This window comes from Moschus berezovskii, chromosome 1, assembly GCF_049115385.1.
Source record: "Moschus berezovskii isolate FMDL1 chromosome 1, NW_MosBer_1.0, whole genome shotgun sequence".
NCBI classification, from domain to species: domain Eukaryota; kingdom Metazoa; phylum Chordata; class Mammalia; order Artiodactyla; family Moschidae; genus Moschus; species Moschus berezovskii.
The window spans coordinates 12,695,259-12,718,769 of NC_142460.1; the positions used below are offsets into that span (position 1 = coordinate 12,695,259).

The window sequence follows — 23,511 nt, forward strand, 5'->3', positions numbered from 1 at the left end:
CACATTTCCAAAACAACGGTTCTCAGTCCCACAAACCCAAAGTCCCTTTCATTCCCTGAACTATCTTGAACTGAAATTCAGAGTTAATAAAATCTAACTACATACAGAATATTTTTCAAAAAATCAGTACTAATTCCTAACCACAAGAAATGCTTAGGCATAACTATTCAAGAGGGAATAAAGCAATCACATATTTGTACCTATATATAATAAGTTTGACTCAAAAAGGAAAAAGATCACAAGTTATTCTCTATAAAAAGTACAAAAAAAGAAAAGAAGAGAGGTATAGGAGAACCCTAGAATAAAAATTAGTACTGAGATAAGTGATTATAGACAAAAATTAAATTGAAGGTGACAAGAAAGAAATAAGCTTCAATGAAATAATGACTGAAATGTCAAGATAAATTATATACTGTTAAAAGGAGAAAACTATGAAATGTGGTATTAGTGCAACTACCTTGGTTTTATTTTTAAGTGTAGTGTCAAAATAATTATTAATACCTATGCTAAGGTTGTTACACTGCAGTTACAACCTACCCCAGAAAACCTACCATTATTAAGTCTCCAGTAGTTAAAAATACTGCAACAGATCATATACCCCTAAAATATAGAACAACCAGTGGAATAAGTAAGAAATATAAAAAGTTACATAAAAGTTAGATAGATTGCTTATTGGAGGTGGTACCAAAGTAACACTGGCACAACACAAACATACAACATAACAACAAAGAATTTTAAAATGTACGTTTAACAATGTATTTATCATTCTAAAAACAAAATTTAACATTCAGGACGGCAATCATGAAACATCTTTTAAACATTCCCTATCAACCAATAAAATTCAATGCATTTAGATTCACTAATTTTAAATTTAGTTTGTTGTTAAAAGAGTCTTAAACACTCTCTATCACATATCCGCAATCAGAGCTTCCAGGAAACTGCATTGCTGAACCAAAAACTTTTCAACTAGATATCTAGTTAGAAATGCTATAAATCAGGAAGTGGAAAGAATGCGTGAAGTACAATTTTGAGAGAACTTCTTCACTCTACTTAAGCTTCCCCTCCACACAAACTTCCCCTAAGTATCAAAACTGTTCACATAACATCTTGCAAAGCAACTGCCAGCAATATTATAGACTAAAGTATTATTGCTTTATCTTTGAAGAGAGTTTAACCAAGCAGATATTCAAAGCTTCGTGGTACTCAGAACAATCTTCTGTAGTCTGAGATTGTCCCACGCGTGGCAGGACACCCGGCATCCCTGATTCCCAACCATTAAGTGTCAGAAGCACTCCCACAATTATTGTGACAAGTGACAGCACCCCTCCTTAACTGCCCAAGTTCTCCTCCTCAGCCTACACCACCCTTGCTCGGAAATCACACTGTAACAGTCTCATAGCAAAAAGAGTGCTACAGTTTGGTAGTGCAACACTATCAAACAACGTGCCTCAATCACGGAAGGAAACACTTTCATCAACTGAACATTATAACTTGTCGAGTTTGTCCTCTTCCAAACATTCTTTCTTCAGACTATATTTTTTGGTATGGTGTACTGAGGCTAACTCAAAGAGATTTGTTATCCACTCTAGAACTATGCATTTTCTATCTATATAAGCTTTTGAATAGAAAGCTTTCCTATATAATGGCCTTTTCAATATTTCAACTTTTACTTAGCTAAATTAAAGTCAAAAGTAGAATCTAATCATTAGATTGGACATGCACAGGCATACGATGCTTCCACAGGTTCATTTGTGTGCTTTTATTTTGTTTTTGCTGTTGCAGTGTTGTCTGGTATTTAGTGTTTCACTAAACAGCATCAATACTAAAACAATGCACTGAGTCAGAATAGGATGCCGTATTATTAAAGACTGTTATGTGTCAATACTATCTAGTGCCCTAAAAAGAAATCCCTGGAGGACAAGAGGCCCCTTTTACTCTGCAAACTCTAGATTTAATAAGGTTCTATTTAATTAGTGCAGAATTCAAATACACTGTATTCATGCCAAATTTTGCAACCACATGGGAGGTAGGGGAAAGATACTTCAGACACTTCCATGGGAACAACCTTAGGCTGCTGTCTTAAAATATCAGTGCAGGACTCAAACTACTTCACATGCTACCCACAAAATGGATGAGGTGTGAAAGGAATTCTGTGTTTAACATGACCTTTGGCTGTACTTTCACTTGTTATAAAGGAGCTATTCTCAGAGCCAACACACAGGCTATGTTATTACTTGTATAGTTACAGTACTATTTTACCAAGCACTTCATACTGTGACAAGCTTCAGACAGAATATATGGAAGCTCTTACCTTTGTTACAAGGCATAATAGGCTTTTCTGAACAAAAAGAGTGATGAATGTATGAATAAGAACTATCACATGAGAATTTTTTCTTTTCAATATACATTAAAACACAAATATGCCAGTGTGGTTATCTAGGATCAACCTAACAAGTCATCTATACTCTAAATGCCAAAAAAAAAAACCTAGAAATTTAAGTTTAATATCTAGTAATGACTTTATTAAACACATGTCAACGGGGAATTAAAAAGAAAACTATGTAAAAAATAAAAACTTTCAGCAACTCTCTTCTACAGATTCCCATTTCCCCACACAGGATTTCACCAAGGAATACAGTTGTTTTCAGAAATTCATTGTTTTGGCAAAACAGCCAACTTATCAATATAAATGACATGTAATATATTTAAGGAAAAAAAGACTACTGGATCAAATAAAAAAATTATAAATTCTGAAGGTATAACAAACAGAAATAGTTTTCCATTCAATGTCAAATTTATCAGAAGATTTACAAAGCTAAAACAAGTATTAAAAGTCCTATCATGGGGCTTCCCTGGTAACTCAGTGGTGAAGAACCCACTGGCTAATACAGGAGACACTAGCTCGATTCCTGGTCCGGGAAGACCCCACACAAGTCTTTGAGTCACAACTGCTGGGCTGGTGCTCGAGCGCTCAAGCCACAACTGCCAAGTCCACGGCCCCAGCTACACAAGGCCATGCGCTCTCGAGCCCGTGCTCTGCAACCAGAGACCGCGGGGGCGAGACGCCTGCGCAGCGACTGGAGAGTAGTCCCCACTCGCCACGACTAGAGCGGAAAGCAGCCCACAAAGCAGTGAAGACCCAGCACAGCCAAAAATAAATAAATGAAATTATGTTTTAAAAAATCCCATAATGTAAGCTATGAAGAAAAACTATCTCTTCTACCATGACCATGTTTTCCATACTCATGTTTCTGTTTCCAGTAGCAATACCTCTTTACTTCCACCTTTTAAGGTTTTTTATTTTTTTTTCATTGGCTCCAAAAGCTATAAAACATCAGAATCACATTTTATAGAAGTCATAAACACAAACTGCCTAAGTTGGTTAACAAAAACACATAAATGCTGGCCATAACAGAAGTGTGTTTTATCATAAAATATTTTTTTAAATATTACACATGAATTAGGACTTCTCTTAAATATGCATTATCAACACTATAACTACTCAGTAAGAATCTGAGACGTTACTAGGGTGAGCACAGGTCTCAATTCGCCCAGGATGGTACTAGTTTACACCTACTATTTTGGCACTTCATACAAATGCAGTTATTTATGGTACTCACACTGTCACCCAAGATTTGACTTAACAGAGCCCTGGAAATGGCCCTGGGCTTAAGAGTCAAAAGAAGTAGTCTGAGCATTAAATATCTAGCAGGCAAACATTCAATCTTCCTGGATCCACTATACATGATTATAAGAAAAATCAAATCAGAAAATTAAAGAAGCTCAAGTACTACCTACTGGTTTAAAAAAGATGACCAAATGTAGTACGAAGTGAATATACTTGGCAAGTATCAGAGATATAAACAACCACAGCCTCTAAAAACAACAAACAAAAGCAACTCAAGTGAAAAACTACATTATACCAACTATACATTCAGAACTGTAATGGGCTTAGAAGGACCCTGGGAATCAGACTAAATGAGTACCAGTTTCAGCACCATTACTTACTGTCAGCTGTGTGGCAATGAGCAAGTTCCTAAGTCTGTTTCCTCATTCATAAAATGAAGATAATAACCATACTTTTCCCACTTGGAAGAGTGACAAGTAATTCATGTAAAAGATACGAGCACTTTGTGCAGCACTGTGCCTGCACAAAGTAAGTGCTAAATAAATGCTACCTATTATGATGACAATTTCCATCGCTCGCTCTTTTCAAAAACAAGTCCTACGAGATTATTCAGGAGGCATTTTCACACACCTGTGCATGGGTGTGTACACATACATGTATCTGAAATTTTCTATTAAAAATCACTTGGATGACACAGCTAGTATTCACAGATACATGGTATACTGTGGAATATTACACTAGTATTAGAGATCTTACTCAACACTGGAGAAGGCAGTTTTGGTCTCTGAAAGAAGTCCACAGTGGCATCTTGAAACACATTTTAAAATAAAATTCCATATCTAACAATATCTGTAGTTGTTCATCTCCAGAACAGAAGAGTCGAAGATATGTATAATACACACATCTTAAATCCACGAATATAAATCAAAGGAAGACACTCCCTTTAAGGCAAGCATATGAAGGCACTAAAGCAATATCCCAAGTAAATATTCATACAGTCAATATTTCAGAATAAGAATTCTGGGTTTACATATGCACATTTTACAATTCTACAGTGAAACCTTTCTACAGAGGTCATTTTCCCCATATTTCACAGCATATGTTTCAAAATGTACAATGTTGCGTCCCTCTGAAGTATTAAAACTGTAAAGTACACAGTAATTCACTGCAAGCAAACCCAGGAGGAAGACCATGTTGTGTACATGATACCCTTTAACCCAAACAATTACTTTAACCTATTGATTAAACCCATTCAAAAAGAGAACACATATAACATGTTCTATCTTATGATTATGAAACAGCATCAGAACTAAGAAGAAATATTTGGTGAAAAATAGAAACTTTACATATGAGAATCACTAGGCAAAGTCAGAGAAACTATAGTTTGCACTTATAAAGACCTCTGTCCATTTTTAGCTCATTAAAATAAAGGGATTTAAAACTTTCCACAAGAGATACGATATAAAATAAATATGTCACGAAAAATGATATAAAAATCTATATAAACATTATGCTGCTTTCCAAATACACATATAACAGGATTTTAAAAAAAAAGAACAAACCCTACATCAGTCAACTTTATATCTTAGGGATCCAAATCTAAGTTGGACATCATTTCTCTGAACTTTCCTAAAAATATTTCAGTAGTAAAACAGCTTTGCCATTAAACTCCATTATCTATTCTAAATCAACCGACCTGCTCTTTAGAGATACCAAGGATAATGAAGACTGAAGTTTACATGTTCTGTCTCAGTTTATGGACTATAGGCTATACCATTAATCTGTAAGTGACTCTACAATGAGTATCCACATAACAAATATTCTATCAGCAGTAACCCTAAACAGGTAAATTTAGAGCTAAACAAAACATAACTGAACTTTTATAACTACCATAAATTACTTTAAAAAAAAAAATCCCTGGGCACTGCAATGAATATACTTTTGCCTTAGAGCTAATACTTTAATTTTAAAGAACCACAAAGAAAAAAATCAAAACTAGTCAGTAACAATGCAGCGTCTAAAAGCAATAAACTCAAAATTAAGTTATAAATAATTTAAAGCATGTCATGAAGATGTATTAATAATTCATCAGATAAATAATTTACTAAATAATCAAATAAATAAATAATGAAATACATAAATAAATCAGCAAATAAATAATTCTGCAAAATAACCTAAACAATAAGTCACCCAAACAAATCACAAACCTACAAAACTACAATGATTCTTTGGATTCTGATAGTTTTAAATAAGCAAATGTACATAAACTAGATCAATCCTTGTTAGAATTAGAAATATTTTTCAATGCTATTGGTAAAATCCTCATCTCAGTACATAAGAACACATTTTCAATTTTTAAAAGACTGCGCAGGATTAGTTCTTATAAATTATTAACACAATTATAATATATCCTTCTCTACATTTTACATATAATATCTCTGCCTAACATATTTCCCCCAAACAACTGGATACTTAAAATATTCATAATTTACAGTTCTTTTTCAGAGCAATACTTACAGTACAATAGTCCTACGGTCTTTTTGATAGCTTTCCTATCTTCACCAAGTCTCTGGAAATTTTCTGCAGGGGTAGAAAAATAAGAATAACCTTAATTATTATAGATGGCATTTCATTCACTAGTGAACAATGCTTTTTAATTCTACAAAGTAGCAGTGGGAAGTGGAGATTAGTAGTTGCGAACTTTATCAAGTTTTGAGAAGTCTTTAGTGGACTGAACACAAGCTGACAGAGGCCAGCTTCCTCTATTGGAGCTGACACACAATCTGTTACAATTGGCGGGATTTCAGATGTGAAGACAAAAACTTCCAAGGACAAAGAGACTGGCTGACATGTAATGCTATCAACATTTTGAGAGGCTCACGGTCCTTGAAAGAACACAGGAGATCACTTAACTGCTAAGATCTGAATGTGGTTAACACCCGAATGAGAGCACCACGAACAGTCAAAACACAACTGACCTCATACGTCCGTCTGCACTTAACATTTCAGGTTTTTACCCACCCACAGCATTATGGGCTCCTGAAGTCCATAAACAGCAGATCCCAAGCTGTGATAGCCTACCCCACAGAAATAAGAACTTTGTAATGAGTGTTTGACACTTTTAAGGAAAAAAATCCAAACAGTATAACACAACATCCGGACAGAAGGAAACTACAAGTATTTTCTATAATTTATCTCAATGAATTTTCCAATCAAGATAGGTAACATTTTATCTATTTCATAATCAGGGAAAATGAGACTCATATACTGCCTGTGATCCCCAGCTGGCAGGAAGTCTAACTGCCTATACAACTTCATGTGAAGGGTCGGTGAACTACAGACTCCTTCAATTTGAGCCTACCCTTAAAAACACAGCAAATCCTAAAGCATTGTAAACTCATCAGAGTAATGGTTTTGCTCCCAGAGGACATTTATTGGCATGTCCAATAAAAAGAATATTTATTGGCAACAAGTAGACAGAGATCAGGGACGCTGCTAAACATCCTAAAATGTAAAGGATAGTCTCCTACAACAAAGAATTATCTGGCCTAAAATATTAATAGTGCTGAGGGTGGGAGACTCTAGCTTAGAGTAAAATGTCCATAAGCACTATGTGGTATTCCTACTGCATAAATAAAATAACATTTTGTTCAGGGATGTAGTCTTTGTTTATATGTATAACATTGTATGTAGTGGGATACCCTAGATAAAAATGCACATACTGTGGACAATGTGTATATGGGAACTCTTTGTACTTGCTAATTCTTTTATAATGAAAACCTAAAATTTCTCAAAAAAAAAAGTTTATTAACTTTTTAAATATGTATTCTTCAGTACTTTTAGATCACAAGCTCCTTACTGCAAAATTCAGGCTTAAACTGAAGTAGGGGAAACCACTAGACCATTCAGGTATGACCTAAATTAAATCCCATATGATTATACAGTGGAGGTGACAAATAGATTCAAGGGATTAGATCTGGTAGACAGAGTTCCTGAAGAACTATGGACAGAAGATCGTACCACTGTATAGGAGGAGACTAACCAAAACCAACCCCGAGAAAAAGCACTAAAAGGAGGAAAAATGATTGTCTGAGGAGTCCATACAAATAGCTGAGAAAAGAAGAGAAGTGAAAGGCAGAAGAGAAGGAGATACACCCAACTGAATGCAGAGCTCCAGAGAATATCAAGGGGAGATAAGAAAGCCTTCTCACAGGAACAGCACAAAGAAACAGAGGGAAACAACAGAACGGGAAAGACCAGCGATCCCCTCAAGAAAACTGGAGGCACCAAGCGAACACTTCATGCAAAGATGGGCTCAGTGAAGGACAAAAAGGGCAAGGACCTGACAGAAGCAGAAGAGACTAACAAGAGGGGGCAGGAATACACAGAAGAACCTACAAAAAGGTCTTAATGACCCAGAGGACCAACTTGGTGTGACACTCACCTAATGCCAGACATTCTGGAGGGTGAAGTCAAGTGGGCCTTGGGAAGCATTATTATGAACAAAGCCAGTGGCGGTGATGGAATTCCAGCTGAGCTACTGAAAATCCTAAAAGATGATGCTGTGAAAGTGCTGCACTTGATATGCCAGCAAATTTGAAAAACTCGGCAAAGGGTCACGATATTGGAAAAGGTCAGCTTTCATTCCAATCCCAAAGAAAGGCAATGCCAAAGAATGTTCAAACTGCCTTACAGGTGTGCACATTTTACATGCTAGCAAGGTTATGCTCAAAATCCTTCAAGCAAGGCTTCAACAATCCGTGAACCAAGAACTTCCAGATGTGCAAGCTGGATTTAGAAAGGGCAGAGGAACCAGAAATCAAATTGCCGATCAACTAGATCACAGAAAAGGCAAACCAATTTATTTTTTTAAAAAAAGGGAAAGAAATCTACTTCTGTTTGACTACGCTAAAGCCTTTGACTATGTGGATCACAGCAAATGGGAAAATTCTTACAGGGATGGGTATGCCAGACCACCCTGCCTGCCTCCTGAGAACACTGTGCATGGGACGAGAAGCCAGTCAGAAGGAGGCACGGACAGGAGACGGGCCCAACGCTGGGAAAGGAGTCCGTCCAGGCTGTACACTGCCACCTGCTTATTTAACTTAAACACAGAGCACATCACGTGAAACGCAGGGCTGGATGAAGCACAACCTGGAATCAAGACTGCTGGGAGAAATACCAACAACCTCAGATATGCAGATAATGCCATTCTAAAGGCAGAAAGGGAAGAGGAACTAAAGAGCCCCTAGATGAAGGTGAAAAAGGAGAGTGAAAAAGCTGGCTTAAAACTCAACATTCAAAAAACTAAGATCAGGGCATCCAGTCCCATCACCTCATGGCAAACAGATGGGGAAAAAGTGGAAACAGTAGCAGAATTTATACTCTTGGACTCCAAAATCACTGTTGACTGTGACTGCAGCCACGAAATTAAAAGACGCTTACTCCTTGGAAGAAAAGCTGTGACAAAATTAGACAGCATATTAAAAAGCAGAGACATCACTTTGCCAACAAAGGGCCAACTAGTCAAAGATAGGTTTTTTCCAGTAGTCATGTACAGATGTGAGAGCTGGACAATAAAGAAGGCTGAGTGCCGAAGAATTGATGCTTTCAATCTGTGGTGCTGGAGAAGACTCGGACAGCAAGGAAATCAAACCAGTCAATCCTAAAGGAGAGCAACCCTTAATATTCATTGGAAGGCATGAAACTGAAGCTCCAATACTTTGGCCACCTGATGCGAAGAGCTGACTTATTAGAAAAGACACTGACGCTGGGGAAAATTGAGGGCAAGAGGAGAAGGGGACGACAGAGAATGAGATGGCTAGATAACAACACTGACTCAGTAAACTTGATTTGAGCAAACTCCAGGAGAAAACGAAGGACAAGGAAACCTGGAGTACTGCATTTCATGTGACTGCAAAGAGTCAGACATGACTTAGCGACTGAACAATATATTCTTTCACTAAAGTTATGAATGCCATGATCTTTGTTTTCTGAATGTTGAGCTTCAAACCAACCTTTTCACTCTCCTCTTTCACTTTCATCAAGAGGCTTTTGAGTTCCTCTTCACTTTCTGCCATAAGGGTAGTGTCATCTGCATATCTGAGGTTATTGATATTTCTCCCGGCAATCTTGATTCCAGCTTGTGCTTCTTCCAGCCCAGCATTCCTCATGATGTACTCTGCATATAAGTTAAATAAGCAAGGTGACAATATACAACCTTGACGTACACCTTTTCCTATTTGGAACCAGTCTGTTGTTCCATGTCCAGTTCTAACTGTTGCTTCCTGACCTGCATACAGGTTTCTCAAGAGGCAGGTCAGGTGGTCTGGGATTCCCATCTCTTTCAGAATGTTCCACAGTTTATTGTGATCCACACAGTCAAAGGCTTTGGCATAGTCAATGAAGCAGAAATAGATGCTCTTCTGGAACTCTCTTGCTTTCTCCAAGATCCAGCGGATGTTGGCAATTTGATCTCTGGTGCCTCTGCCTTTTCTAAAACCTGCTTGAACATCTGAGAGTTCACGGTTTACATATTGCTGAAGCCTGGCTTGGAGAATTTTGAGCATGACTTTGCTAGCGTGTGAGATGAGGGCAATTGTCCGGTAGTTTGAGCATTCATTGGCATTGCCTTTCTTTGGGACTGGAATGAAGACTGACCTCTTCCAGTCCTGTGGCCACTGCTGAGTTTTCCAAATCTGCTGGCATATTGAGTGCAGCACTTTCACAGCATCATCTTTCAAGACTTGAAATAGCTCAACTGGAATTCCATCACCTCCACTAGCTTTGTTCTTAGTGATGCTTTCTAAGGCCCACTTGAATTCACATTCCAAGTTGTCTGGCTCTAGGTCAGTGATCACGTTATTGTGACTATTTTGGTCGTGAAGATCTTTTTTGTACAGTTTTTCTGTGTATTCTTGCCACCTCTTCTTAATATCTTCTGCTTCTGTTAGGTCCATACCATTTCTGTCCTTTATCGAGCCCATCTTTGCATGAAATGTTCCCTTGGAATCTCTAATTTTCTTGAAGAGATCTCTTGTTTTCCCTATTCTGTTGTTTTCCTCTATTTCTTTGCATTGATCACTGAGGAAGTCTTTCTTATCTCTCCTTGCTATTCTTTGGAACTCTGCATTCAGATGCTTATATCTTTCCTTTTCTCCTTTGCTTTTCGCCTCTCTTCTTTTCACAGCTATTTGTAAGGCCTCCTCAGACAGCCATTTCGCTCTTTTGCATTTCTTTTCCATGGGGATGGTCTTGGTCCCTGTCTCCTGTACAATGTCACAAACCTCAGTCCAGAGTTCATCAGGCACTCTATCTATCAGATCTAGTCCCTTAAATCTATTTCTCACTTCCACTGTATAATCATAAGGGATTTGATTTAGGTCATATCTGAATGGTCTAGTGGTTTTCCCTACTTTCTTCAATTTAAGTCTGAACTTCGCAATAAGGAGTTCATGATCTGAGCCACAGTCAGCTCTTGGTCTTGTTTTTGCTAACTGTATACAGCTTCTCCATCTTTGGTTACAAAGAATATAATCAATCTGATTTCGGTGTTGACCATCTGGTGATGTCCATGTGCAGAGTCTTCTCTTGTGTTGTTGGAAGAGGGTGTTTGCTATGACCAGTGCATTCTCTTGACAAAACTCTATTAGCCTTTGCCCTGCTTCATTCCGTGCTCCAAGGCCAAATTTGCCTGTTACTCCAGGTGTTTCTTAACTTCCTACTTTTGCATTCCAGTCCCCTATAATGAAAAGGACATCTTTTTTGGGTGTTAGTTCTAAAAGGTCTTGTAGGTCTTCATAGAACCGATTAACTTCGGCTTCTTCAGCATTACTGGTTGGGGCATAGGCCTGGATTACTGTAATATTGAATGGTTTGCCTTGGAAACGAACAGAAATCATCCTGTCATTTTTAAGATTGCATCCAAGTACTGCATTTCAGACTCTTTTGTTGACCATGATGGCTACTCCATTTCTTCTAAGGGATTCCTTAGTAGTAGTAGATATAATGTTGGTTTGAAGCTCAACATTCAGAAAACAAAGATCATGGCATCTGGTCCCATCACTTCATGGGAAATAGATGGAAAAACAGTGGAAACAGTGTCAGACTTTGTTTTTTTGGGCTCCAAAATCACTGCAGATGCTGATTGCAGCCATGAAATTAAAAGACGCTTGCTCCTTGGAAGGAAAGTTATGACCAACCTTGATAGTATATTAAAAAGCAGAGACATTACTTTGCCAACCAAGGTCCGTCTAGTCAAGGCAATGGTTTTTCCCGTGGTCATGTATGGATGTGAGAGTTGGACTGTGAAGAAAGCTGATCGCCGAAGAATCAATGCTTTTGAACTGTGGTGTTGGAGAAGACTCTTGAGAGTCCCTTATACTGCAAGGAGATCCAACCAGTCCATTCTAGAGGAGATCAATCCTGGATGTTCATTGGAGGGACTGATGCTAAAGCTGAAGCTCCAATACTTTGGCCACCTCATGCGACGAGTTGACTCACTGGAAAAGACTCTGATGCTGAGAAAGGTTGGCGGCGGGAGGAGAAGGGGACGACGGAGAATGAGATGGCTGGATGGCATCACCGACTCTGTGGACATGAGTTTGAGTGTACTCCGGGAGTTGGTGATGGACAGGGAGGCCTGGCGTGCTGTGATTCATGGGGTCACGGAGAGTTGGGCACGACTGAGCGACTGAACTGAACTGAAAAGTTATGAATAACTGTCTTAGAATCAATACTCCCAAAATACATCTAAAGTTATAAAAACAATTTAAATTTGTCAAAATTTTCCCAACAAAGTTAATGAGACCATTAAAAGTCACAATTATGACCTAACCTTGTCTAAGTGACTAGCCGATGTCTAAAAGTATTACAAATTCAAAGGGCTGTAGAAGATTACTTTAATATACTACAATTAATTTAGTGATTTTGCCTAAAAGTCATCATATGTTTTCTGCAATATTTGTGGTAATTATTAAAATCATTTGAGAACAAAATTCATTAATATAGTCATCAAAGAACTCCAGAAAATACGCATCAACTAATTTTCCATTCAATACCAATTAACCTCTCTCCAATCTCATGGCTTAATGGTAAAGACTCTTTCTGCCAATGCAGGAGATGCAGGAGACATAAGTTCCATCCCTCGGTCTGGAAGATCCCCTGGAGGACGAACTGCAATCCACTCTAGTATTCTTGCCTGGAAAATTCCATGGACAGAGGAGCCTGGCAGGCTGCAGTGCATGCGGCTGCAAAGAGTCAGACACGACTGACTGAGCATGCACACACATAATCTCCAAACAGAGTTGATACAACACGTGTTTCCTTGTATTGGACCTATTACATTACGACACAAAGAATCAAACAATGGTATCCTTTCAGCGAGGATTAGATTACATCCTTTCCTAGCCAAAAAAATTTTTAGTAATTATGAGTTAAATGAGAGGAAAAAAAACTGAGGGAGAGAATTTCTCCCATGTAAACGTCTTGAAGTGGACAATCAAAGGCTGATGTGGCAGCTCTAAGTATCAGGGGTCCAAATTCCTTCCCTCTTTTTGCTCTACCATTTACTGTTATATTAAAAGTCACCTTGTACTCTAAGAAGGCTATGTTACTACCACAATCTCGCAAGTAGCACAAAGAAAGAAGGGGAAGAAAGGCCCATCCCATTCTCTTTAACGGTCATATTTCACCTTCAGTTCAGTTCAGTCACTCAGTCATGTCCGACTCTCCGGGACCCCATGAATCACAGCACGCCAGGCCTCCCTGTCCATCACCAACTCCCGGAGTACACTCAAACTCATGTCCACAGAGTTGGTGATGCCATCCAGCCATCTCATTCTCGGTCATCACCTTCTCCTCCCGCCCCCAACCTTTCTCAGCATCAGAGTCTTTTCCAGTGAGTCAACTCGTTGCATGAGGTGGCCAAAGTATTGGAGTTTCAGCTTTAGCATCAGTCCTTCCAATGAACACCCAGGATCGATCTCCTTTAGAATGGACTGGTTGGATCTCCTTGCAGTACAAGGGACTCTCAAGAGTCTTCTCCAGCACCATAGTTCAAAAGCATCAATTCTTCAGCGATCAGCTTACTTCACAGTCCAACTCTCACAGCCGTACATGACCACGGGAAAAACCATAGCCTTGACTAGACAGACCTTTGTTTGCAAAGTAATGTCTCTGCTTTTTAATATACTATCTAGGTTGGTCATAACTTTCCTTCCAAGGAGCAAGCGTCTTTTAATTTCATGGCTGCAATCAGCATCTGCAGTGACCTTGGAGCCCAAAAAAATAAAATCTGACACTGCTTCCACTGTTTGTCCATCTATTTCCCATGAAGTGATGGGACCAGATGCCATGATCTTTGTTTCACCTTACAGCTCATCAACTATAACCTACTCCCTCTGCCCACATTCAACCACTTGAGGGGACAGGAAACCATAGCCAAATGTGGTAATAATGCTCATCTACAAAACTGAGATTCTTGGACTTCCCTGGTGGCCCAGTCATCAAGAATCCACCTGCCAGTGCGGCGGAAATGGGTTCCATTCTTGTCCAGGAAGACTCCATGTGCTGCAGGGCAGCTCAGCCCCAGTACCACAACCACTGCACCTGTGCTGACTCCTGCAAGAGGCAACTACTGAGCCCAGGCATTCCAGAGCCTGTTTGTCACAAGAAGCCACCACAATGGGAAGCCCACACACCACAGCTAGAGAGAAGCCCCCACTTGCTGCATTTAGAGAAAGCCCACGGCATCAATCAAGACCCAGCACAGCCCAAAGAAGTAAATAACTCTTTAAAAATCACTGGAATTTTTTTTATTAAGAAAGAAAGTTTGCATGGTAACTATGAGAGGCAGATTGAGGTGGAGATAACACTTTAAAGAAAATGGGAGATGCACTCAAACTTTTCATTAGAGTGGTTCACAGCAAATACAAACATGTACACGTGTGTATGTGCGTATATATATTAATGAAAGAAAATATAAATGTTTAACAATAAGTGAATGGTTAAATAGATTTGAGGATAATCTCAAAACAGAATGCTATATAGATACTAAATACCACATCAAACAATTTTATAGATACAGAGGAATGTTCACAATATTATATGAAAGAACAGGCTATCAAACATTTCATATAAAATAGTCCCTATTTAAATAAATATACGTACATACAAATACACACAGTATGCATTCATGCTGTTGCTTCAGTAGTGTCCAACTCTTAGCCCACCAGGCTCCTCTGTACGTGGGAGGCAAGAATACTGGAGTGGGTTGACCCTATCTTCCCAACCCAGGGACTGAACCCACATCTCTTATTTCTCCTGCCCTGGCAGGCAGGTTCTTTACCAGCAGTGCCACCTGGGAAGCTCTGTACACAGTATATACTGATATATTCATAGAGGCACACTTTGTATCTATGTATACATACACAGAGGTCTCCCCCATGGCTCAGCAGGTAAATAATCCACCTGCAATGCAGGAGCCACAGGTTCAATCCCTGGATTAGGAAGATCCCCTGGAGAAGGAGACAGCAGCCACTCCAGTATTCTTGCCCGGAAAAAACCATGGACAGAGGAACCTGGTGGGCTACAGACCAGAGGGTCACAAAGAATTCAACTCAGTGAGCGACAAAGCGCACACAGAGAGAGACGGAGGCCCCGTGAAGAGCGAGAGGACAGAAGTGAATGGTACAGTGGTCTGGGCTGGGGAAGCAAGGGCTTCCATTTTCCCCACACCTTTCACTGCTTTCTAAGTTTTCTACAATGGACACATACTATGCCTAGAATTTTTTTCATGAAGATTTTGGCCTAGATGAAGAAAACCACCTTAAAAAGGCAATTAGATTCACGTTTTAATTTGCTACTTGGGATTTCATAATAACAAAAAGAGGAGGAAGGAAATCTATAGCTGCACTGTACTTTTCCCAACAGGGGCAAAATATACATGTTTCTCCTGAGCTGGTGGGAAGAAGCTAGCTTCTTTTACGCCCAGCTTGTTTCCAACTTACGAACACACACACATCACATCTGTCAGCTTTGCACAGCTCACTCCAAAGCAAATGCTATATTCATCACCCCTAAGAATCTATCCCACCATAGTGATTGCTGTGTTCACCTCATTCTGTACAACTAGTCATTTTTACTTTCAGTTCAGTTCAGTCCAGTCGCTCAGTCGTGTCCGACTCTTTACAACCCCATGAATCACAGCACGCCAGACCTCCCTGTCCATCACCAACTACTGGAGTTCACTCAAACTCATGTCCATCGAGTCGGTGATGCCATCCAGCCATCTCATCCTCTGTCGTCCCCTTCTCCTCCCACCCCCAATCCCTCCCAGCATCAGAGTCTTTTCCAGTGAGTCAACTCTTCGCATGAGGTGGCCAAAGTATTGGAGTTTCAGCTTTAGCATCAGTCCTTCCAATGAACACCCAGGACTGATCTCCTTTAGGATGGACTGGTTGGATCTCCTTGCAGTCCAAGGAACTCTCAAGAGTCCTCTCCAACACTACAAATCCCTCCACTTTTTACATTTCTATTTTTCTTAGTTCTACTCCACTCTATTATAAAATAGATTCATCTAACAGAAATTATATCCTTCTCATATCTTTGTAACTATCTTGCATTATCTTGAATGCAATCACTAATCTACGAGCCATCTCTATAATTCTGTCATTTCAAGAATGTATTATCAATTCTCTTGACACTGTAACCTCAAAGTGGAACCTTCACAAAGGTTCTCAGACTGAATTCACACTACCTGCATAATCCAATAAATCTCATGTGAAGACCTATTTAAAGGCATCTTAAATGGTCAGTATCCCTAGACACTGGGGAAAGCATAGATAAATTCTCAAATAAAGTAACTTCAATCAGGCCTCAAAGAATCCAGTAACTTTCAAAAACATTCAATTAAAAAAAAATCACAAAATAAGACACAATCAATGAGGGCCAACATAAGAAATAGAATAATTAGACGACACACATTTCAATTATTCGAAACACTATACAATAAGGATGGTACAAGTAACAGAAACACTTATAATATGGATATGAATTAAATAAAATCTCAAGAAATAAAAAACAGTGGTAAAATTTTCAACTGAGTGAAAAAGTTAAACAGTAGAATCAATACAAACAGAATTAGTAAATGGAAAGATTTTTAAAACCTATCTAAAGTACAGTTCAGAAAGACAAAGAAAGAAAATAAAATACATAAGAGCAGAACAAAGAACAGAATCAGGAGGTCTGACAAAACACTTGAAACTATTGGTGATGAAGGGCCATTTTTTAAACAGCCGATCTACTGCAGACTAAGCTTCTGTAAAATACAGTAAAAGTGAATTTCTTTAAAAATCATATGCTTAGATGGCATGATAATGGCAACCTGCTATTAAAAGCATCTATTTACACTGAATTTACTTGATTCATTAAATACCAGTGACACCAGTTTGCAGACCAGCACTGACCTGAAGTCGCCTTTGAGTAGCAACAATCTAAAATAAATAGATCAAAAACAGAAAAGAATATAAAAGACAAAAGAAAATATAGCTGCCATTCGAATAGATGATGAAAATTTTCAACACTAATTGAAGGTACAAATGAAGAATCCATAATGAAAGAAAAAACAGGAAAGATATATGTAAATATGTGGGTAACTCCTAATCAGTGTAGGGGCTACACCTACCACAAGTCACTGCAACAGAATTCCAAACCAGCATTTTTATCATTTTTTTTTTAAACTCTTAGGACTCAATCAAGCTCAAGATGTACTCTAAATAAACAAAAATAAAGACAACTGGACATAGTAAAGAAAGCTATCAGAGATCAAGTTTCAAGACTTAGTGATTTCCTCTCAGTCCATACTGAGAGGAAACACTGTCCATACTTCTCAAACTGTGTTTACTTCATAAGAGTTATTTCTAATGTGTAACTAACTGTATGAAAAAAAAAATCCAAACTTACATTAGCAGAGACTGAAAATGCTTTCAATTATATGGAAATGAACAGGATTCCAATTCCGTTAACTGTTCCTCCGAATGTGAGGCGAGCTTCAGCATACATTACCTATTACATCCTCTAATCATAACGGATTATTTCTAAACGCAGTTCATTTAAAATACCCTGCTCAAACATCTACCACAAACCAAGTATAAATTCATACCTACATGGCAAAATGGGAACTATGGTATCACACCTCCTGAGAAAGAGTCATAACTAATATCTGTATACATCTGTGGTCACTTTTCAAATATTTGACACACAAATAACTGAAGCATGATACACTTATGGGTTTCATAAAACAAATATAATAATGGTGAAAGCTTGCCAAGTAAAGAACATGGTGAACAGCATCAAAAATATATAAGAAAAAACATAGAAATTGAATATAACAATATATAGAGAAAAAGATAACCAAAATCTAATCAAAGGCTGCTTCTTAGCATCATTCCCCATCACATGAAATTGAAAGGACAATCATTGGGCAGACATAGCATATAAATCAAACAAAGTGATGTATTAACCTGTTTGATTCAGTGTCACTAAATTCAAAAATTTAGCAAGATATTTAATATAACTGCTTATTTGATCTGAGTAAGATTCATATAGTGCTACCTCTGAGGTTATGGGAAAAGAATTCAAACAGAAAAAAAAAAAAAAAACTGTGCTGAGTAGTTAAAACTAGATCAGGTAAAAGTAACTATAACAAAAGGCTTAGCAAGGCAAAAATTGTCAATCATATATTTGTTGCTCTTATTGCTGAGTTACAAACCCATGTCCAACTCTTTATGACCCTATGGACTGCAGCATGCCAGCCTTCCTTGTCTTAACTATAATCTGGAGTTGCTCAAACTCATGTCCATTGAGTCGTGATTCTACCTAACCATTTTGTGTTCTGTCTCCCCTTTCTCTTCCTGCCCTCAATCTTTCCCAGCATCAGGGTCTTTTCCAATGAGTCATCAGTTCTTCGCATCAGGTGGCCAAAGTATTGGAGTTTCAGCTTCAGCATCAGTCATTTCAATGAATATTCAGGACTGAAACCTTTTAGGATTAACTGGTTTGATCTCCTTGCAGTCCAAGGGACTCTCAAGAGTCTTCTCCAACACCACAGTTCAAAAGCATCAATTCTTTGGTGCTTAGCTTTCTTTATGGTCCAATTCTCACATCCATACATGACCGCTGGAAAAACCATAGCCTTGACTGGATGGACTTTTGTTGGCGAAGTGATGTCTCCGCTTTTTAATACACTGTCTAGGTTGTCACAGCTTTCCTTCCAAAGGACAAGTGTCCTTTACTTTCATGACCGCAGTCACCATCCCCAGTGATTTTGGAGCCCAAGAAAATAAAATCGTCATTACTTCCATTTTTTCCCCTTCTGTTTGTCATGAAATGATGAGATCAGATGCCATGATCTTAGCTTTCTTAACACTGATTTTCAAGCCAACTTTTTCACTGTCCTCTTTCATCCTTATCAAGAGGCTCTTTAGATCCTCTTTGCTTTCTGCCATTAGAGTGGTATCACCAGCATATGTGAGATTGTTGACGTTTCACCCAGCAATCTTAATTCCTATTCGCGATTCATCCAGCCTGGCACTTTGCATGATGTAATCTGCATATGAGCTAAATAAGCAGGGTGACAATATACAATACAGCCTTGTCTTCAGTTCAGTCGCTCAGTTGTGTTCAATTCCGTGCGACCCCATAGACTGCTACACACTGGGCTTCCCTGTCCTTTACCGACTCCCAGAGCTTGCTCAAACTCATGTCCGTTGAGTCGGTGATGCCATACAAACATGTCATCCTCTGTCATCCCCTTCTTCTCCTGTCTTCAGTTTTCCCAGCATCAGGGTCTTTTCCAATAAGTCAGCTCTTTGCATCTGGTGGCCAAAATATTGGAGCTTCAGCACCAGTCTTCCAACGAATATTCACGATTGATTTCTGTAAGGATTGACTGGTTTGATCTTACCGTCCAAGGGACTCTCAAGAGTCTTCTCCAACACCATAGTTCAAAAGCATCAATTCTTCAGCACTCAGCTTTCTTTATGGTCCAACTCTCATATCCATACATGACTACTGGAAAAAATCATAGTTTTAACTAGACAGACTTTTGTCAGCAATGTCTCTGCTTTTTAATATGCTGTCTAGATTTGTCATAGCTTTTCTTCCAAGAAGCAAGTGTCTCTTAATTTCATGGTTGCAGTCACCATCTGCAGTGATGTGGGAGCCTAAGAAAATAAAGTCTGTCACTGTTTCTATTGTTTTGCCATCTATTTGCCATGAAGTGATGGGACTGGATGCCATGATCTTAGTTTTTTGAGTGCTGTGCTTTAAGCCAGCTTTTTCACGGTCCGCTTTCAGTCTCATCAAGAGGGGCTTTAGTGCCTCTCTTACTCCTTTCTCAATTTGGAACCAGTCAGCTGTTCCATGCTCAGTTCTATCTGCTGCTTCTTAACCCCCATATGGATTTCTCAGGAGACAGGTAAAGTGGTCTGGTACTCTCATCTCTTTTAAGAATTTTCTACAGTTTGCTGTGATCCACACAGTTAAAGGCTTCATCATAGTCAATGAACAAGCAGTAGATGTTTTTCTGGAATCCCCTTGCTTTCTGCATGATCTAGTGAATGCTGGCAATTTGGCTTCTGACTCCTCTGCCTTTTCTAAATCCAGCCTGTACATCTGGAAGTTCTCCATTCACACACTGCGGAAGCCTAGTTTAATGGATATGAACATCACCTTGCTAGCACGTAAAATGAGCCCAACTGCATAGCGGTTTGAGCATTCTTTGGCTTGCCCTTCTCTGGGATTAAAACAAAAACTGACCTTTTCCAGTCCTGTGGCCACTGCTGTGTTTTCCAAATTTGCTGAGACATTGAGTGCAGCACTGTAACAGCATCATCTTTCAGGATTTACACAGTGCAGCTGGGATCCCGGCACTCCCTCTAGCTTTGCTCGCACTAATGCTTTCTGAGGCTCATTTGACCGCATACCCCAGATGTCCAGTTCTAGGTGAGTGACTGTACCATCGCAGTTACTCAGGTTACTAAAACCATCTCTGTACAACCTCGTCTTCATCTCCGCTGCTGCTGTCGGCTCCTTCCCTAGTCCTCTGTCATGCCCATCCTTGCCTGAAATGTTCCCATCATGTCTCCAGTTTTCTTAAAGAGACAGTCTTTCCCCTTCTATGGTTCTCCCCTATCCTTTCCCATTGTTCATTGAAGCAGGCTTTCTTTCTCTCTCCTTGCTGTTCTCTGCAGCTCTGCGTTCAGCTGAGAGCATCTTTTCCTTTCTCCCTTGCCTTCTGCTCCTCTTCTTTCCTCAGCTATATTTAAAACCTCCTCAGACAACCACTCTGCATTCTTTCTTTTCTTTATTGCTGTGATGATCTCAGTCACCACCTCCTGTATACTGTTAGGAACCTCCATCATTAGTTCTTCAGGCACTCTGTCTACCAGATCTAATCCCCTGAACCTATTCATCACCTCTACTGTATAATCATAAAGGATTTTATTTAGGTCATACCTGAATGGCCTAGTGGTATTCCCTACTTTTTTCAATTAAATCCTGAATTTTGCAATAAAGAGCTCATAATCTGAGCCACAGTCACTTCCAGGTCTCATTTTTGCTGACTGTATAGAGCTTCTCCATCTTCAGCTGCAAATAACATAATCACTCTGATTTGGGTATTGACCATTTGCTGATGTCCATATGTAGAGTCTTCTCTTGGGTTGTTGGAAAAGGATGTTGGCATGTTCTTTTGACAAAACTCTGTTAGCCTTTGGCCTTCTTCATTTTGTACTCCAAGGTCAAACTTGCCTGTTATTCCAGGTATCTCTTGACTTCCTACATCTGCATTCTAACACCCTATGAGGAAAAGGACATTTTTTTCGTGGTGTTATTTCTGGAAGATTTTGTAGGTCTTCACAGAACCAGTCAATGGCAGCTTCTTCAGCATCAGTGGTTGGGGCACAGACTTGGATTACTGTGATCTTGAATAGTATGTCTTGGAAACAAACCAAGGTCATTCTGTCATTTTCGAGGCTGAACCCAGGTATTGCACTTTAGACTCTTGTTGACTATGAGGGCTACTCCATTTCTTCTAAGGGATTCTTGCCCACAGTAGTATAATGGTCATCTGATTTAAATTCACTCATTCCCATCCATTTTAGTCACTGATTGATAAGATGCTGATATTCATTTTTGCATCTCCTGCTTGACCATGTCCAATTTACCCTGATTCAAGGAACCAATATTCCAGGTTTCTACACAACACTGTTCTTTACAGCATCAGACTTTACTTTCAATACCAGACATATCCACAACTGAGCATTATTTCCACTCTGGCCCAGCTGCTTCGTTCTTCCAGGAGCTATTAGTAACTGTCCTCTGCTCTTCCCCAGTAGCATACTGTACACCTTCCGACCTGGGGGGGTTCATCTTCCAGTGTCCTATCTTTTTGCCTTTTCATACTGTTCATGGAGTTCTCAAGGCAAGAATACTGGAGTGAGTAGCCATTTCCTCCTCTAGTGGACCACGTTTTATCAGAACTCTTCACTATGACCTGGGTCTCTTTGCCCACCCATCCTGGGTTGCTCTGAAGGCATGGCTCAAACTTTCATTGAGTGTTGCAAGCCCCTTTGCCACAAGACTGTGATCCATGAGAGGGTATCCATACTTAACCATGAAGAACCAAAAGTTCAAGCCATTCAGAAAAGCTCAGGGGCAAGGTCCTTACATAATAAATTCTCACCAAACTATTCTACAACTGTCTTGATTCAAAGCCTAAGCATATAAAAGACACACAATATTTTAATTTGGTAATTTATAATAAAAATGGATTTAAGCTGGAAATTTACAGTGAAATTTATTTTTTTAAATGCATTTCAGCTAGACATAAACATCAGGCAATGAAAATATTTAGCCTTATAATTTAAAATTCTGAAAGCTTACACCAAGCTTAACCAATATAAAGAAGAACAAAAAATGAAATATCCCACGGTGTCTTTTGAGTTTTTATTTAAAGTTATTCGTAATCACATTTTTGTATTCTCTCCTTAGCTGCTTTAAGTCTTCATTGTAGAGAGAGAAAGGCAGGTTTTAAAAACACACCTACATGCATATACGCATCCATGGAAAACTGCCCCCGTGATGGCAAACTCTTCACTGGTGCTTCTTGATCCTGACTGAAAACATGACAGTGAGGAACCAAACTTTTAAGCTTAATGCACTTCCTTGAAGAATACACTTTTTAGTAAAGGAAAACTACAAAGATCAAAAGTTATCATCACAAACTTTGCAAATGGCTAAAACTGGGGAGAAATAAAGGCAAGCAGTATACTCCTGTATCCGTCAAAAAAGGACTTGAGCTCCTCACAGGGAAACGCTAATGACTCAAATAGCATCTGAGTCTGAAGATTAACTGAAACCTGAAGATTAACATCCAAAGGCACACAGTCACAAATTTTCCCACCGAGACATGCCTAATAAGTGTACCCTAGTAAACAATGAACTCATATATATGGGAGTCTGGGAATGGAACCCCAAAATTGTTATCAATAACCATTAACATTCTTTGGCACTGTTATTTTTAAGTGACTGTGTTAATTCTTTCCATTATACAATATCCCAGTAAAATTCAACTTGAAAAGAATACATCATGTTTATACTGCTTCTTCACATATCCAGCACTAAGAAGGAAATAAAGGATCTTATCCTTCTGCTCAAACCAGAACTTCATACCTTTGTTGGAGGACCACATACTTCATACCAGAGGGAAAGATAATTCTAGTAACTTTCCAGGTTTATTCTGCTATTCTTTTTCATAAACACTGGATCTACCAAGGAATCGACTCTACCGTTATACACACATACAAACACATATAGACTAT

General features: G+C 38.9%; 1 protein-coding gene across 15 annotated transcripts in view; it reads right to left on the bottom strand.

Annotated features, from left to right (window-relative positions):
* The window catches only part of TBC1D5 (TBC1 domain family member 5), a 623,629-nt gene that overhangs the window by 543,332 nt on the left and 56,786 nt on the right, over window positions 1-23,511 (bottom strand). For all 15 annotated transcript variants that reach the window (XM_088835359.1, XM_088835371.1, XM_055416924.2 and 12 more), the window contains one exon: window positions 6,146-6,208. The gene's annotated coding sequence lies outside the window, so the exon portion shown is untranslated. The remainder of the gene's footprint in view (window positions 1-6,145; window positions 6,209-23,511) is intronic.